The sequence below is a fragment of the Amblyomma americanum genome, chromosome 2 (assembly GCF_052857255.1).
Source record: "Amblyomma americanum isolate KBUSLIRL-KWMA chromosome 2, ASM5285725v1, whole genome shotgun sequence".
Classification (NCBI taxonomy): domain Eukaryota; kingdom Metazoa; phylum Arthropoda; class Arachnida; order Ixodida; family Ixodidae; genus Amblyomma; species Amblyomma americanum.
In genome coordinates this window covers 56,026,795-56,041,708 of record NC_135498.1, presented here as the reverse complement: position 1 = coordinate 56,041,708, position 14,914 = coordinate 56,026,795, and positions in this window count along the sequence as shown.

Sequence of the window (14,914 nt, the reverse complement as noted above, 5' to 3'; positions counted from 1 at the left end):
CGAGTTGCCAACGAGAAGGGCCCCGTCCGATGTTGAGTTGGCGACGAGACGCCGCCAAGAGGCCACGAAGCGCTGACGAGACATCGGCTCGCAACGAAACGAGTCATAAACTACACCCCGCGGATGACCAAACATCAGGCGTGTCATACACGATCATGGTCACGGCGACGAAATTCTCTTGCCGCCGCTCCAGCTTCGAGTGACGCTTTGCAGATCCCATCAGAACTCTAGCAAGCTTCAATGAACTAATTTTCCAACCTGTTCCGGAGCCTTGCAGTCAGTTGCAACATTCAAGAGTGAGCACTTACTCTCGGCCCTCATAGCCTTTATCGTCAGAATACACGTCGATCACGCGACTATATACAGATGAGATGACATATTGTCGAGATTGTCCATTCCTGATCCACATAGCCCTTATTGATCAAATCCGCCAGGATAACATGACTGGCTGGAACATTCTGGAGTGTGCACTCACTCTGCCCACATAGACTGTATCGTCCAAATCCGCCTCCGTCACATGAGTAAAGGTGACACACACTCGAGTGTGCCCATTCTTGGCCCATGCACATGCCCTTACTGGTGAGATCTTCCTAGATCACGACTGAGTGAAACATCCTGGAGTGTGCACTGATCACTCGGCCCGCATGTTCTTTATTGTCAAGATCCACCTCCACCACCCAACTACAGACGGAACACACTCGAGCAGAGTGCCCATCCCTGACCCTCGTAGCCCTTATTGCTGAGATCCATCTGTATCACATGACTGGTTCGAATATTTTCGAGTATGCTTTAATCCTCTCCCCGCATAGCCTTTTATTGTCCCAGATGCACCTGGATCACGTGACTGGTTCCAACATTCTCGAGTGTGCGCTCACTCTCTGCCCACATACCATCTAGATCCACTCGATCACATGACTGCAGATGGCACCGACTATAGAGTGCCCATTCCTAGCCTACATAGTCCTTATAGGCGAGATCCATCTGTATCACATGACTGGTTCGAATATTTTCGAGTATGCTTTAATCCTCTCCCCGCATAGCCTTTTATTGTCCCAGATCCACCTGGATCACGTGACTGGTTCCAACATTCTCGAGTGTGCGCTCACTCTCTGCCCACATACCATCTAGATCCACTCGATCACATGACTGCAGATGGCACCGACTATAGGGTGCCCATTCCTAGCCTACATAGTCCTTATAGGCGAGATCCGCCTGGATCACATGGCTGGTTCGAATATTTTCGAGTATGCTTTAATCCTCTCCCCGCATAGCCTTTTATTGTCCCAGATCCACCTGGATCACGTGACTGGTTCCAACATTCTCGAGTGTGCACTCACTCTCTGCCCACATACCATCTAGATCCACTCGATTACATGACTGCAGATGGCACCGACTATAGAGTGCCCATTCCTAGCCTACATAGCCCTTATAGGCGAGATCCGCCTGGATCACATGGCTGGTTCGAAAATTCTCGAATGTGCCCCCACTCTCCACCCACATCTCCTTTTTGGTCCTGCTCCACCTAGGCCACATGAATGGTTCGAACATTCTCGAGTGTGCACTCACTATCTGCCCACATAATCTTTATCATCTAGATCACATGGCTGGTTAGAAAATTCTCGAATGTGCACCCACTCTCCGCCCACATCTCCTTTTTGGTCCTGCTCCACCTGGATCACGTGACTGGTTCGAACATTCTCGAATGTGCACCCACTCTCCACCCACATCTCCTTTTTGGTCCTGCTCCACCTAGGTCACATGAATGGTTCGAACATTCTCGAGTGTGCACTCACTATCTGCCCACATAATCTTTATCATCTAGATCACATGGCTGGTTAGAAAATTCTCGAATGTGCACCCACTCTCCGCCCACATCTCCTTTTTGGTCCTGCTCCACCTGGATCACGTGACTGGTTCGAACATTCTCGAATGTGCACCCACTCTCCACCCACATCTCCTTTTTGGTCCTGCTCCACCTAGGTCACATGAATGGTTCGAACATTCTCGAGTGTGCACTCACTATCTGCCCACATAATCTTTATCATCTAGATCACATGGCTGGTTAGAAAATTCTCGAATGTGCACCCACTCTCCGCCCACATCTCCTTTTTGGTCCTGCTCCACCTGGATCACGTGACTGGTTCGAACATTCTCGAATGTGCACCCACTCTCCACCCACATCTCCTTTTTGGTCCTGCTCCACCTAGGTCACATGAATGGTTCGAACATTCTCGAGTGTGCGCTCACTCTCTGCCCACATAATGTTTATCATCTAGATCACATGGCTGGTTCGAAAATTCTCGAATGTGCACCCACTCTCCGTCCACATCTCCTTTTTGGACCTGCTCCACCTAGGTCACATGAATGGTTCGAACATTCTCGAGAGTGCGCTCACTCTCTGCCCACATAGCCTTTATCATCTAGATCCTTCTCGGACCTGCTCCACCTAGGTCACATGAATGGTTCGAACATTCTCGAGAGTGCGCTCACTCTCTGCCCACATAGCCTTTATCATCTAGATCCTTCTCGGACCTGCTCCACCTAGGTCACATGAATGGTTCGAACATTCTCGAGAGTGCGCTCACTCTCTGCCCACATAGCCTTTATCATCTAGATCCTTCTCGGACCTGCTCCACCTAGGTCACATGAATGGTTCGAACATTCTCGAGAGTGCGCTCACTCTCTGCCCACATAGCCTTTATCATCTAGATCCTTCTCGGACCTGCTCCACCTAGGTCACATGAATGGTTCGAACATTCTCGAGTGTGCGCTCACTCTCTGCCCACATAATGTTTATCATCTAGATCACATGGCTGGTTCGAAAATTCTCGAATGTGCACCCACTCTCCGTCCACATCTCCTTTTTGGACCTGCTCCACCTAGGTCACATGAATGGTTCGAACATTCTCGAGAGTGCGCTCACTCTCTGCCCACATAGCCTTTATCATCTAGATCCTTCTCGGACCTGCTCCACCTAGGTCACATGAATGGTTCGAACATTCTCGAGAGTGCGCTCACTCTCTGCCCACATAGCCTTTATCATCTAGATCCTTCTCGGACCTGCTCCACCTAGGTCACATGAATGGTTCGAACATTCTCGAGAGTGCGCTCACTCTCTGCCCACATAGCCTTTATCATCTAGATCCTTCTCGGACCTGCTCCACCTAGGTCACATGAATGGTTCGAACATTCTCGAGTGTGCGCTCACTCTCTGCCCACATAATGTTTATCATCTAGATCACATGGCTGGTTCGAAAATTCTCGAATGTGCACCCACTCTCCGTCCACATCTCCTTTTTGGACCTGCTCCACCTAGGTCACATGAATGGTTCGAACATTCTCGAGAGTGCGCTCACTCTCTGCCCACATAGCCTTTATCATCTAGATCCTTCTCGGACCTGCTCCACCTAGGTCACATGAATGGTTCGAACATTCTCGAGAGTGCGCTCACTCTCTGCCCACATAGCCTTTATCATCTAGATCCTTCTCGGACCTGCTCCACCTAGGTCACATGAATGGTTCGAACATTCTCGAGAGTGCGCTCACTCTCTGCCCACATAGCCTTTATCATCTAGATCCTTCTCGGACCTGCTCCACCTAGGTCACATGAATGGTTCGAACATTCTCGAGAGTGCGCTCACTCTCTGCCCACATAGCCTTTATCATCTAGATCCTTCTCGGACCTGCTCCACCTAGGTCACATGAATGGTTCGAACATTCTCGAGAGTGCGCTCACTCTCTGCCCACATAGCCTTTATCATCTAGATCCTTCTCGGACCTGCTCCACCTAGGTCACATGAATGGTTCGAACATTCTCGAGAGTGCGCTCACTCTCTGCCCACATAGCCTTTATCATCTAGATCCTTCTCGATCACATGACTATACAGATGGCACACTCTCGGGAGGCCCAATCCTGGCTCATGCATTGTTATTTATTTCCACGTCCGCTCATGCACGACTATAAGCAGCACACTCTCAATAGCGCCCACTTCTCCGTACGCGTGACCTAGGCGCATAAGATAACGTTTTCACGGTTGCACCGATGTCGTCTACCTCAGAGAAGGGCCCACGATAGCTTATAACTATTGCTGGAATGGATAAAAATTAATAATCTGAAATTTGGAGCAGCACTGAGAAAGAACGGCGTCAACGGCTTTTTACTCTGAAGAGGACACGGATGAGGAGGTCATGGCATATTGGAGTTTAAAACAATGGTCGCCCGTTAATTAAGTTCAAGATATCAGGAGTTGAAGCGTAAAATTCGAAAGGGCGAAGAGAATCAATGACGCGCACATTGAAAGACAGAATTTCTAATTAAGTGGAAAGCGTCAGCACTGCTAGCTAAATTGCGTCTGAGTACGGTCGATACACGCAATGTGGAAGCATTGACCTGCTCGGCTCTTTGTCTTGTGGGCTCATAGTTTACGTCGACCGGTGAGCACTCTCTGATCGAAGCGGTAAGGAGCGTATAACAACGTCCGCAGCCGTCTGAGGTGGGATAAAGAAATAAGAACCGCCCAATGCTCAGTGTCAGGTGTCAGTTTTAAAGATTCGCTGCGAACCTCTGGTTTAGTTTAGTCTAGTTTAGTTTAGTTTATGGGGGTTTGACGTAACAAAGCGACTCAGGCTATGAAGGACGACGTAGTGAAGGGCTCCGGACATTTCGACGAACTGGGGCTCTTAACATGCACTGACATCGCACAGTACACGGGCCTTTGGAATTTCGCCTCCATTGAAATTCGACGAGCCGCCGCGGTGGCTGAGTGGTTATGGCGCTCGGCTGCTGGCCCGAAAGACGCGGGTTCGATCCCGGCCGAAGGAGGCGAAATTCTAGAGGCCCGTGTACTGTGCGATGTCAGTGCACGTTAAAGAACCCCAGGTGGTCGAAATTTCCGGAGCCCTTCACTACGGCGTCCCTCATAGCCTGAGTTGCTTTGGGACGTTAAACACCCATAAATAAATAAAAATAAATGAAAGAAATTCGACCTCCGCGGCCGGGATCGAGTACCTCTGGTTTAGGAATCACGTGGTCGAGGTTCACGTGGCCGACATTCCAACCTGGGCCGTTATTAAGTCCATCCTTGCGGAGGTTTTTGGTCGTCCCACCGTGCGAAAACTGCGCGCCGAAAAAAGTTTACACGCCTTAATCGCCATGGTCCGAGCTCGGCATATAGGTCGGAACTTTCACCAGCTACAATGAAGATGTGGGTCATCTGCGCAGGCGTGCCGATCCGACTGTTCCTGGGGCTGAGAAGATAAAGCTATCGAAAGGGATCGATGAAGACGCTTTTCATACGCCTTTCAGCTCGCCTTTGATCTCCGGCCTGGACGTCATGCTTTTTCGTTTCCTTTTTTTTTCTCTTATTTATTTTCGATATTTTCCTCATGATATCGCGAATTTCGCTATATCACTTGTTTCATTGCTCACTTAATGATAAAAACTCACGCCACGTGCATTTTATTTTATGGTTGTGCTTTAAACTGAGCCGTCTATTTCTTTTTTTATTTTATTACTCTGTTATTTGATCTATACTCTTCTGGGCTGTAGGCATGTGTTCAAATATTTTTAATATGTATTGACATTTTTCTTTTTTTTCACAGCTTATTTTGCACATAAATAGACGGTTCTGAATTTGATCTACTCCCCTTTTACATAATGTCCTACGGCCGGGCCTATAGCTGCAAAGTATTCAAATAAATAAATGCCTGCGGATGGCGTATAAGGCCAAGGGCTACAAAGCATGACCACACCTTAAAGGCCCTCTCACACGAGATACAACGTGCAGTAACACTTGCGATTACATTCTCTGCATCGAAATGAGAACGCGGTTTTAACCTTAAACAAATCTATATATGCACTGAGCAGGACCTATGTACAAAAATAAGGAACATCTTATACAGAGTGGAACGCAGCAAAACACAGTTTCGAAGCCAATTCTTCATACACTGTACATAATCATATCCGGTGCATAATCGTAGGGAAGTTACAAACTTTGTTTACTTTTATTTTGTTAGCATACCCTCCTAATTTCGACGTTGTTCTCTTTAGAATAAGCAGATGACCACGAGATACTACGTGCAGTAACACTTGCGAATACATTATCTGCATCGAAATGAGAACGCGGTTTTAACCTTAAACAAATGTATATATGCACTGAGCAGGACCTATGTACAAAAAAAAAGAACATCTTATACACAGTGGAACGCAGCAAAACACAGTTTCGACGACAATTCTTCATACACTGTACATAACCATACCCGGTGCATAAGCGTAAGAAAGTTACAAACTTTGTTTGCCTTTATTTTGTTTATACCCTCCTAATTTCGACGTTGTTGTCTTTAGAATAAGCAGATGACAACACCACCACCTCTGTAGAACCCCACAAGTGCGCTGGCGACCACTTATACCCCCAGTGGTAGCACTAACAGCTCATGGTGCGGACTCGGTCTTTCGTCGAGGCCTCGGAAATATTTCTGGCCTCTCTGACGTCATTTCAGCTGATATTTTGCCATTTTCAAACGACCAATCATTAAAATAAAATTAGAAAGTGAACAAAACAGCTGACGCACTTACGCAGCTGCAGGCACAGCATGGACAAACGGACAGAAAATTATTCTGCATGCCGTACTAAGGAAAGCACACCTGCTGCACCTGAAAAAGTTTGTTGACATGAAAAGCAGTATTCTGAAGAGTGCTAGAGATGTGGAAGGTGTGGCAAACCTTGCGCACTGTCGATAGTTTTTGAAATTTGTTATTAATTTTGTCTTCTGTGCGCAGAGCGGATTTTTTTTTTTTTAAAGGAGGCGAGCCTGTTGCGAGGAGGAATATACGACGGAACTTTGCGGGCAGTTGTGCTGATGTTTTTGTTACTGTTTTATATGTGAACTCATCTTCATACTTAGTCTCTTCTCTCGAGCTCTCTAAATGTGCTACGACCCCTCGCACGGAAAATCACTTCTCCTCCTAAAATAAGTCGAAATGGTTTGAGAAAACGGACCCTCTGTCCTCGAGTCCTGAAAAGTGAACGGCAGGCCCAGCTTCCTGCAGCTCCGGTCCAAAAACCACCGCACGGGTATTACATCCTATATATGTACCATACCGCGAGTCTGAATGCGAGGAAACTTGTGCTGGTGTCCCACATGTTTGCAACATGGTACATTGCCACGTACGGTACGGTCAGGAGCGCTTTATGGGTCACTCTTGAGGGGGCACTCAGAGGATAATCATCATCATCATCAGCCTGACTATGCCCTCTGCAAGGCAGAGGCCTCTCCCATGACTCTCCAATTAAACCTGTCCTTTTCCGCCTGTGTCCACCGTATGCCCGCAAACTTCTTAATCTCGTCCGCCCACCTAACCTTCTGCAGCCTCCTGCTACGCTTGCCTTCTCTTGGAATCCCCTAAGGACCAGCGGCTAACTTGCCTTCCCATTGCATGCCCTGCCCAAGCCCATTTCATCCTCTTGAAATCGATTAGGACGTCATCAACCCGATTTTGTTCCCTCACCCACTCTACCCGCTGCCGGTCCCTTAGCGTCACATCTATCATTTTTCTTTCCATAACTCGCTGCGTTGTCCCTAACTTAAGCTGAACCCTTTTCGTTAGCTTCCACGTTTCTTCCCCGTATGTGAGTACCGGTAAGATACAGCTGTTCTACACTTTTCTTTTGACGGATATTGGCAAACTGCCTTTCATGATCTGAGAGAACCTACCATATGCGCTCCGCCCCATTCTTATTCTTCTAGTTAATTCCCTCTCAAGACCCGGATCAGCTGTCGCTAACTGCCCTGAGTAGACGTATTCCTTTACCACTTCGAGCCCCTCAATGCCAATTGTGAACTGCTGTTTCCTTGCTAGGCTGTTGAACATTACTTTGTTGAACATTGTTGAAGATTTATCTTTAGACCTACCGTTCTGCTCTGCCTGTCTAACTCATTGATCATGCTTAGCAGTTCATCTCCTGAGTGGAGGATGGAGCTGGGCAATTTGAACCATGTATTTCTTTGACTCTGTTCGTCCAAAAAAAAAAACGCTTTTCAGCATGGTCTTCCAATGTAAAATTTCTCGCTTGAAAGGAACGACACCCTCCCCCCTTCCCCTTATAAATCCGTCCCTTAGTACAGGGCATTTCCGCACGTAGCAAATGCGCTAAGTGCGCATGCGCATCTTTCTTCTTTGTTCAGCCCCTGAAAGCATACCGCGGTGAACTGGAGTGCTGCGAATCACGCAGGCGATCTCTCCATCCCGGCGACTCCTCGCACTTCAACTAGTACGACACCGAATGACGGTTAGTTCCGGGACGTGAAGCAGCGCTATTTCAATTCAATACCATTTTTGTCGTCGTCAGCCTCTGTCTTCCTGCGCACGCTCGCTTCATGCGTCCGCCGACGGCGCACTCCGTCGAGCGTGCAGTGCTGCCGACACATGGCCGGGCACGACGCGAGCGGAAAAAGAAAGGGGAGGGGGGGGGGGGGGGGGGGGGGGGGGCTCTTTGTTTCATGACGTGGGCCGCATTATCGGCGAGCGCTTCACTGCACACGTGTGCCGCCGGAAAGCAGGGGAGAGGACGCGGCCCCGCTGATCCCGTTCGCCAGGAGGCGCTGAGCGAGACAAAGGCTCGGCAGGACAATTAAAATCCATCTGCGCTACCCCGGCTCGCGGAGGCGGCGTACGTAGACGTGTATATATACGTTGTGCGTGTGTTCTTGTGACATCCGCTGAATTCGCACAAACTTTCGCGGCTGGCGCGCAGGCGTGTATCCGTTCATGCATACTTGAGACTCGTCAGTCTATATCTTTTCTTCGTCTTAGAATAGCAGAAACGAAGAGGTCTAAGTATCTATATCGACTGGCAGTAATGAAGGGGCTTTATATAGTGGGTGCAGTGAAACTACACTGCTCCGGAAGCCTTTATCCAATGTATGTCTCAAATGTAGCCCACTTAGCCGACTTGTTAGTTGCAGTGCTGTTTTTTCTTAAATCATTTCTGGTTCAAGCTTCCTCGCCTGTATTTCTAATGTTGGTGTATCGGTGTCGTTGACCTATAGCGAAAAATCCACGAAAAATCCCCAGAAAACCAACTAGCCCATTCAGTTAAGCAACATAGGTGGGCCACCTAGGCGATATGACCATGTGGTATCATCAGAACCTGCCCATTGGATGGTGAGCAGGTGGCAGTTAAATTAATGATTGGTCGCGAGAGGTTGTTCAGGAAGTGCAATCTGGTTCGCAAAAGTCCCACTGGTGGCAGCACCTGCCATCGCAGGGCAGTGGCGCATCGCTTAACCGCTGTACCATTGCGCCGGGAGTGGTATGAGGACTTCCAGCTATCTATGAATGCAATAGTTTGACTACCTCCGCATGTATGGTCATTAACCATTAGCGCTATCGCATCATACTCTTAAGGCGGAGCCTAAATGCCCTCTCCAATTTTTATTTGTGATTGATTTTTGTCCTCTCTCAATAGCCTCTGCGAGGCTAACACTTGCTCTAAAAATATAAATGATGTTGGAGAAAATTCAAGGTGGAGTAGATTACAATAATGCAAACATTTATTCATTAGCACATACCTGAGCGAATCGCTACTACTACAGGCGGTGGGGAACCCCATACAACTTTATCAGAAACTTCGCCGTCTAAGAAAAATTCACTATGGCCTGCGAAGTTCCTGATAAAGCTGTATATAGCTTTGCTTTGTTGCTTTATGGCTGCGCTCATGTGTATGCTAAAGAGTAATTGCTCCATTCACAGACGCTTTTGATTCGAGGCCGCCGGCTGTTCGCGCTGTACGCATGTAACTGTTTTGCGAATGCAGTTCTTCATGCAGTGGCGCAACGAGAAAGGCAGTGGCCACATGAGCTCACTCGGTGCTCCAAGATTTGCTATGTACTACTTCGAAGAAGAACGTGTGAAACAAGCGTTTGCGGGACGTCTGTCGCACAAACATTTAAAAACGCGCAAGCATGACACTGCCGTGACATTTGGCATTGCGCTGAACCACGCATGTTAACGATGCTAATGGCCAGTACTTTCAACTCTGTTGTGTCCCTTGACGTCTCGTGTGCGGCCTGTTTTTCCGTTCGGCGAAGTCTCACGACCTTTGTGTGCGAAGCGAGGACTCGGCGAGACACGTGTCCACCTGCGGCAGGTTGTGTGCGCCAAGGCTTCGCGTCAGGCTTCCATCAAAACGCCCGTGCGAAGGCCGTGCAACTGTCGGCGCAAGTTACCGACGCAGTCAATTCTCGCACAGCCTCGAGCCCATCTATGCATGCTGCCCCTCTCGACGGCCCAGAGCGCTGCTTCCAGGGGATGCCTGTGAAGCAGAGCCGTCGCCGGTGTCATGTCACTTCCCAGCCGGCCCCGAGCACGTACCGCGGAGCGGAGTTTATGCCGCAAGTCTCTCTCCCGCCGTCGCCATGGTCGGTCGCTGGACCGGTCCCCCCCCCCCCCCCCCTCCCCCCACCGCACCGCAGCAGTAGACAAAGCGAGGCCACGGTGCTTTAGCGTGATGCGACGCGTGGCGCCATCTGGCCACTGCTCCCGGTCTTCCCCCGTGGGGATGGATTTCCGGCGCTCGCGCAGACAGGCGGGGCGTGTCGCCGCCGCACTGAAGGGCAGCCTAGACCGCACGAATCCCTCTGGCCTGGCAACAAGAGAAGGGCCCCCTCGCGCTAGACACCGTACCCGTCCCGAGGGGCCCACCGCGCGTGACACAGGCGCTAATCCAGCCAGCCCATCTAGCCGACAAAAGCGACTGAGGAGGGGACGGGCCCACACCAAATGGATAATACGGGCCCGCTCTTCTCCTCACCCCGTCTCGCGCGCCCGACTCGGAAGGGCCCCCCGCGCGAATGCGTTCCGCGTGCTCAAGCCGCCACCATGCCGCAGCGCTTCTTGTTCAGGAGAGGGGCACCGGTGCGGCTGCTTCCCCTTTGTATCTCTTTTGCTGGTCCCCCCCCCCCATCCTTCCCCACCTCTCGAGCGAGTATATCAATCTCGTGCACGCAGTGATCTCGAGCATTTTCGGTATCATTCAAGATGGCGGCCGCAGCGCGACAGAGGAGGGAGCCATGCACGGCCTCGGTTGAGGCGAGACGCGCCACCGTCTCTTTCGGCTTGCGTTCCGCTCTGCCGAGTTCGCTAGGTGGCGAAGGAGTTGGCGAAGGCGTGCGGGCAAGAGGGATACATGGCTCCAAACAATGTCGTCAGCCCCAGTCCCCCCACCCGCAAGATCCCCCTCCTCTCGCGGCCGCTGGCAGACACAGCCGAGCGGCCAGGGAACACGCCTTCCGAATGGAAGCGAGAAAGAGAAAGAAGAAGAAAACTCGGGAACAATAAAGCCTCGGCCAGACACGAACGCGCAGAGCCCAGAATAAATAGCCGCCGAAGAAAGAAAGAAACGAAGCCGGAACGTCTGAACAAAGAAAGCGCGGCGGAATGGGGGGTGGAAACCACCCCAGAAAAACGATGTTGTTGTTCGGGTGGAATGAAGAGCGAAGCGACGCCCCCTTCTTCCCAGCGGCGGCGGCGGCGGCTTAACAAAACAAAGCAACGGCAAACGCAACTGCGAACGAGACACACTCGTAGAAGCCAAACACGAAGCAAAAGCGGGGCTGCTGCGCCGACCAGACACGGCGCATACACGCAACGCACGCACGCTGAGCACACTCGCTCGCTGCCTGGCATACAGATTGTCTATGGAAATGGAACGGCCGCCGCCGGCGAGAGCAGGAGCTCCACTCCCTCCCCTGCTTCCCCGCCGCGCTCCCCTCTTCGCCCCACGTGACTTTGACGTGCTCCTGTCAGCGGGATCAACTTGCAAAGGTGGGGCTCGAGCGAGTGTTTCATCCGAGTCGGCGGCCGCTGCTCTCACTCCTCGACGCCGTTAAAAAGAAGCGCACAGCCGGGACGGATTCGAGCGAAAAAGAAGCAAGCGCAAAGCATCGCATACAGCTGGCGAGAGCAAGCACGTACAAAAACAGGAAACACGTAAATAGGCGACGCACCAATACGAGAAAGAAAAGAGACAAGCGGCGATAAAAGAAGACATTGACTACGTCGGGAAAGCGCACAAAACGCAAAAGTGTGCCGAGGGGGAAGAAACTAACCGAGCCGCAGATAAAAAACGGCGGCGGGAGGAGTGTGCCGAGGGGAGGAGAAAAAGAAAGCAAAGAGGGGCTAGAGCATGAAAGGCAAGCAAGTACTCGCGGCGTAGTAAAGAGCGAGGGGTGAGGAGCAAAAGCGTCTCGCTGTCGACGCGAGTCGTGTTTTCCTGCCTTTTGGGGCATTTATTTTTTGCTGCTTCGCTGGCCGGTCCTCTGCTTATGTGCCTCTCTTGCCGGCGCAGATAGAGCGTTATTATTATTCCGGTGCTACGAGGGTGATATGTGCCTACACGCACAAGCCCTCCTCCTGCTTCATACCCCCCCCCCTGCCGCTCCACTCTGAGAACCTTTGTGTTCTTTTTTTTTTCCACCTGTGCATTTTCTCTCTTGTATCCCGGCCCCGCTTTCTCTCCGCTTCCTGATCACACTCCGCAGCGGCGGAGCTCTCTTTGTGCGTTGTTTGCTTTCACCGTCCTGCACCGGCTTCGTGGGTGTTGCCTGTCTTTCATTCGTCTTGTCTCTCGTGCAAGTTTTTGCTTCGCAGCGGGTGTGTTCCCTCTGCCTTTTCTTGTTCGTTACTCTGCTGCTGCCGCTGCTTCCCGTCGAGAAAGCGTCAGAAGAAAGGAGGGGTTAAAAACGTTCCCGGCTCCCCTTCCATTTATCTGTACTTGCTGGGGCCGTCTTTGTGCAGCCGAGAGCTGCGGGAGGACTGAAAGAGCCTTTCTTCTCTTGCTGTTCCCCGCCCGTCCATAGGAGTTGGTTGTCTTTTGTGCGTTGGAAGAAGCCTTCCTCTCTGAGCCGGTGTGCGTTTTATTACTGTTCTCCCCCACAGCCCCCCATCGCACGACTGCAGCGAGAAACGGCACGGGATCGACGCCTGCTCTCGTCTCATCAGCCGGGCCGGCGTGCAGCGCAGCAGTAACTTTTTGCTGCGCCGCTTTACGACCCGCTTTTCAGCGCTTATCATGATTTTTTTCTTCTCTTTCTCCTCGCCGTCCGCCGGCACTTGCCCCCTCTCGCTCGGTGCTGCTAGCTGCATGCTGTCGGGCGGAGCCGCTTTCATTTTGATGAGCGCCGCTTTTCGTTCTGTTCTTTTGCCAATTGTCGGGGCCGACAACGCGCAAGCACGTAGCGAGCGAGGGCCGCTCTTTTTTGCTCCCCGCGTTTTCGCTCTGTTAGGCCTGCGGCAGCGACGGTGTTTCGCGTTCAATTTCTTGGTCCATCCCGCACTATCTTTTCATCTCCCGCATCGCCCCTCACCCCCTTGTCTTTTTGGAAAAAGGCGGTGCTTCCGCCGCCGCTTTCATTTTCGGTTTTCTTTTTTTTTGTTGCACAATGAAGCTCGGGCCCTTCCATCATTTAGGTTACTCCCAGAACTTTTTTTTTTTGCTTCATCCTCTTTTTCTTCCTTTTACTTTGCGCTGACTCATTTATTCATTCGTCTGCCGGTTCTTATCTCGCGGAGGAGACCCCAGGAAGAAAGGAAATGATGATGTGAGCCGTGCTCTCTCTCCGAAGAGAAAAGCAGAAACTGAACGCAGACTCTTCGTCAAGGCGAGAGGAAATCAGGCCATTATTCATGGCTCTCCCCCGCGCCTCAGCGCCGCCGAGGAGTGAATAAAGAGGTCCCTCCTCCCCCGCGCTGTTGCGAGATACTCCAGCGGCAACTTGAGAACCCCGGGCGCGCATCAATTACCCGGTGCGCTTACCTGAGACATCTTTCGCTCCCTGTGCCGGGGTCAAAACCATAACTTCCCGGGCCCAAATTTTCAACGCTCGTATCGAGCGGTGTGGTGCATAGCCTCTGGGCATTCCATGTTACTCGCCATTGTGTCCCTGGGTACAACCCCCTCCCATCATGGGCAGAACTACGCTGAATAAATCGCGAAACGATTCTGCGACCATTGAAAGTTGTTGCGAGTCCGAATTTAGTGTGTGCCAGCTGCTTCCAAAAAACATGCTCTGTAAACCGTACGCTAGCCAGCGAGCTTCCCAACGTTTTCCATGTGATGAGAACAGTTCGATAACACCAAGTGAATTCAGCTTCGTTTTATCACAATACTGAGTTCAACTATGCGCTGCCGTAATAAATGTTACACAAGGGTAAGTCACGTAAACTATGATGTACTTATTGTGCTTCTCGTAACTGCCATCACAGAAAAAGGAGGCGCTTCTTTTGTTTTTGTTTGATTTTGTACTTGCCAAGCATTTTTAAACGGCAAAAACTATTTTGGGAAACTGCTCAAGTCGTTAAGCTTTTATATGAGTGACTCAATAGCTCCTAGAAATAAAGGACCGTTGGTTACAGGTAGCAGAACAATAAGCTGCCGGGGCTAATGGCCATTTCTCTCTAATCGTTAGTGACGCATAAGCCTCGTTACTCATGTCGTGTATATCGGCTCGCGGGATCATAACAAAACGAAGCGGCAGCCTACTGCTGCATCCAATTTTGTGCGGCGGGCAGAACATGAATGTTTTATGCACTTCCTTGCTCATTCTGCCGCTTTTATTCTATAAAGTATTCAACTCGACGTCTACCTACGTCATTAAAAGCTCAGGAACGCAGCGCGCACACATGATAAATGGAGACCCTAAATAACAAGCCGTCTTAGTTAAGCCTTGATAAGGCTGCCGATTAGACAGAAAAATAGAAAAGGATCGGTATAAAAAACTGTCCCCCCCAAAGTGGCAGCAGCACCGTATAAAATTACCATACGGCTCATATGAGATCCGTGTGAATGTCGTTACCACAGATGGCATATTCGGATAGCTATAGGTTGCGTGATACCACAGCGGTTGATTATTAGAC